Here is a 4,576-nt window from a genome sequence, read left to right as displayed (position 1 = left end):
CCTCCTAGTCAATTTTGGTCCAAATTGGAGTTGATTAGACTGATCAAGATCAGCAAACAGGTTGTCAGAACAGATTTTTGATCCATTGACCAGCTTATAGGTGTCCAAATTAAAAAGTAAAAACAGCTGTGGACTCAGCACATCAAGGGGAATCCATAGTGCAAAAATCCAGGCAAAACAGAGCAGGAGACATAGGATGTCTACTGGGGCCTACTGAAGAGAAAATTTGACTGAGCTTAGACAGTGAGATTCCATTTGGCTTAAGGGTTCCAGAACTTCTTTCAGAAGTGAATTTGGACCTTGTTTGTCCATTTGACGGAGCAAAAGACTGAATTCATACTTTTTCACGTAAATTGACCAACATCTGAGGGAAGTACAGTTCCAGATTAGCAGACCTAATCCAGAACATCAACAATGTATAAAATACAGTAGTGGTTGAGATTAAATCTCCAGTTATACCAATCATTACTAAGATAACCTCTAGCAATTAAATGCTTTGATTCGATTTCCGAAATTAAACGCTTGTGTATAGGTATATTCAGCAGCAAAGCAAGAAGTTGTGCGCAGACTGATCCTTTGCCAGGTGAGTGGTTGGATTTGTGATAAATTGCATTGATAAGTTTGATGAATTTAAGATAAGGAAGATACATTTTTAGAGACCAGAAGGTGGCAGGTGACCAAGGTAGCTTAGTGTCCACTGAGGAGAGTGTAACTCAGGCAAGGCTAGATCCACTAGCATCGATTATTGAGGAAGGTAGTGATACTGACACTTCGTCAGACAAATCTTTCTTCATGATGGGTAGTCAACAGCCAGGAGGTTTCACCTATGACGGACCAATGCCAGGAGGAAGCGCCTCCCTAAATCCTTTGAATGATTTCAAGGCCACTGTGATCTTCTTAGAGGGAACAAACTCGAGGGGAGCCCTAGTCTATTCTTACTATCGAGGACGCAAGTGCATTTGTATTGAAGAAAGGCCGGCTCATATATTGGAGATAATTCGAGTCTATGATGATGGAGATAGATTTCGAGACGAAAAGGGGAACCACTATTTGATAGTTAGTAACCCTGAAGATTACAACAGATATGGAGATAACGTGGCGAAAGGGAAAATGGTTTCAGAAGCTCAAGAACCGCCACCAAACATTGATCGACCTGGAGCAATTTTTATGTATGATAAGAAAACAACCAGGGTTTCAACTTATAATGAGAACGTGGGAATCTACAAGCATGAGAGTGAGGGAATAGTCGCTTACTTTCGAGGCAAAGATCCATACTTAAACGAATTAAGCAAAGACAAGGTTCTTTACTTATTCTCTTATGAAACTACTATGGGGAAGGATATAGTTTTTGTTGATAGATACGGGCGAGAATACCAACGTATTCTCCCAGAGGAGATAGAAAATGCAACAGTTCCAGGAGCATCAACATATGCCCCAGATGAAGTGCCAAGAGCTACCTACACCCCTAGCAAGTCGAAAAATCCCTTTTCAGAGGAGTATGACGCTACTTCACATTCTACCCGACCGCAGACATTCAACAATCAAAACCAACCAGCAACTCAGCCATCATTGCAGGCATGGCTTCGACAGAGTGCAACATTGGAACAAGACCGAAACCGAGATGGTTATCACGCCGCACGAGGGCTAACGGGACTTGCAAGAACCACCACTCTATTCAAGGTATCAAGGAGAGAGTAAGCCAAAGACTCAAGGGTCAACAGAGCCTGGAAGACCACCCATAGAATGAGTTCGAAGAGATGAACTATCTTTGGCAAGAACTGTTAGAAATTATGGCTTAGGAGCACCACTGGGAGAGGAACCGGCCTACTACAGAAAACTAGAGGAGGTATATCGATTAGGACGTGGAGATTCAATGATGAGGTTTGTAGACCATCGTAGAATTAGAACTTCTCAAGTGCAAAAATGGGTAAACAAGAAATACACAGGAAACGGAGATCCAAGAGACCATGTAGCAGCCTTTGTGCGCGTAATTAGAGCTGAAGAGGTGTTAGACTTCCCTACCCAATTTGCAGGATTTGGACTAACCCTAGAGGATGAGGCTGCATATTGGTTTGACTCTGTAGAGCATAGGGACTTTGAGTCTATGGAGGAAGTGTTTGACGAGTTTATCAAGGAATTCTCACAAAGGGGGATAGCTCATAATACCGTCTCACAAATCCATAAATTCAAACAAAAAGATGGGGAATCTGTACGAAAGGCAGCCCTAAGACTAAAAAGATATGTAAAGTTCTGCCCTGTGGAAGAACTGCCCACTCAGTCCAGACTTATGCTCATATTCATCCAAGGACTAAGGAATGCAGATCTCCAGAAGGACTTACATATGAAGAGGAGCACGACGTTGAATGAGTTGACCAAGGAGGCTCTTTACCTTGTGGACAATTGTGCGGTCTACAAAGAGGGAGAGTTCAAGGACCTTGACGACGATTCATCTTCGCAACAAAGTGGAAGCAAGTCTTCTAAGACAACACAGAAAGGAGAAGTAGCTGTAAACCAAGAGCAGCTTGTAGAGGAAGTGCTAAAAAAGATTAACTTGTACGCCAAACCCTAGGCTAAACAGCCCAAGTGGTGTGTGAACCAAAATGGACAAACCATGGAACAGAGGAATGTTATTATAACAAGGGATATGTGAGACAGAGACCTTACGTTCCCCAAGCTCAGGTAGCTTCTCCTCAAGTTCCACCGATGCCTAGGTATTAAGTAGGCAACCTACCAGGACCTGTAGGTGTAGAAAGACCACAACCAGTGTTGGGGCAACAACCACTTCTACCAGGATTACGACCAGTCGGTATAAGATACACACCAATAGTAACCGACTCAGAGGAGAAGGCTTTGGTGCCTATGCATGCACATTATGAAGATCCCAATGGATATGCGGAAAACTCTATCTATTATCCACCGGAAGAACCCTCGACACCAGAACCATGGAGCATGATAGGAAGTACAGGACCACCAAAAGCTACACATGCAGCAGGAGAAGGAAGATATAGCTTAGATGAACGAACATTGTTGTTCATAGCCAACGGAGGCATGGGCGGACAGAGACATGCATACCGACAAAGGGGAGCCCAAGGAGCACCTCAACAACACAAGGGACCGTGCTACAAGTGTGGTGGAGACCATTGGCTAAGAGACCGTCCTCATGATGAAATCATTAGAGTCAACGCATATTGCACCGAGTGTGGAGTTACCCATTTGATGCCTGATTGCCCTAAAAACCCGAGAAAAGGAGCAAAAACCACCTTGAACATGCTAGAAACAGTACCTTCCAGTGGAGGGTCAGAAAATGAAACAATTATACCTATTCAGGCGATGACACGAGTCTAAGCTCAAAGAATGACGAACGAACCCATAATTGAAGAGCCAAAAACCGATGCCCCAAGTTCAGAAACAAAAAATCAGAGAAGCACTTGCAAAGCTAGAAAGGCGCGTATGAAAGCTAGGAAAGAACGAGAGCAAACAGCTCTATTCGAGGAGTTAAAACATACAAAGGATAGATTAGAGCGGTTAGAGGATCTAGCTAGCTTAAGCTCACACACCACGGCAACCATAGCACCCAAGGAAATAGCAAAGCCCAAAAGTGCAGGATCAGGAGGATCAATACTGGCAGTCAAGGTAGATGAGCAGTTGGATGCACTTCTAAAAGCTTATGAAGCCAGACTAAAAAAGAACTAACCCCAGGAGCAAAGATGGATGACTTATCCATATGCTGAAATAGAAAAACAAAGGTTGGAAATGTGTAAAAAGATGATTGAAACAACTCAATCATTGATGGAAGACCTGCTGGGTAAACCTGCAAATTGGCATGAAGTACCAGCTCCAACCCCTATCCAACCAACTTTAGAGGAACAAGTAGAAACGAAGGAAAGACTCACGAATGCCTATGAGTCCAGAGGAGAGCCTATCATAGTGTCAAATACAATAGAGGAGGCAAGTGACGGGTTCCAGCTTAAAACATTGACAAAAATGGGTAAGGATTGTAACGGTCTAGATGATCTGTGGAAGCAAATCCGTGAGGCCAACGAGGCTAACAGGGTGAGTAACCACATGAATAGCACGAGAAAAGAGAAGAATGTGATCTTACCTCCTATTGAAGAATTTGAGGCAAGGTCACAAATGAACTTTGAGATACATTCACAAGGGGGAGACCAGGGATCAATTAGTTCGGGGCACAGCCAACCAGACTCGCTGAAAACTTTACCCTCTTACCTAAGAGAGTATGAAGCCAAGTCTGAAGTGAGAGCAATCCCATCTCAAATAATTTCTTCTAACAAAGTGATGGATTGGAGTTATTGTCCACCCCGGTGGCATGCACAATCATATTAGCCGAACTCCTAAGGTTACGACCAAACATGTGGACCACAGTAGGTAAATGCCTAGAAAAATTTAGAGTGAAAGACCCCACCTCGAAGCTTCAGGAAGGGATCAGAGAATTGGACATGCATGAACTAAACACTAGGCCAGTACCATTAAACAAGGTTGGAGAGTATTGCGAGGGAGAAGATGGAAACACCACGCTACCAGTAGAATTCCAAGGAGTAGTTTCCAAAGCTATTCT

Source organism: Adiantum capillus-veneris, chromosome 10 (genome assembly GCF_014529385.1).
Source record: "Adiantum capillus-veneris isolate H3 chromosome 10, ASM1452938v2, whole genome shotgun sequence".
Classification (NCBI taxonomy): domain Eukaryota; kingdom Viridiplantae; phylum Streptophyta; class Polypodiopsida; order Polypodiales; family Pteridaceae; genus Adiantum; species Adiantum capillus-veneris.
Note: the sequence above shows the minus strand (reverse complement) of the source record.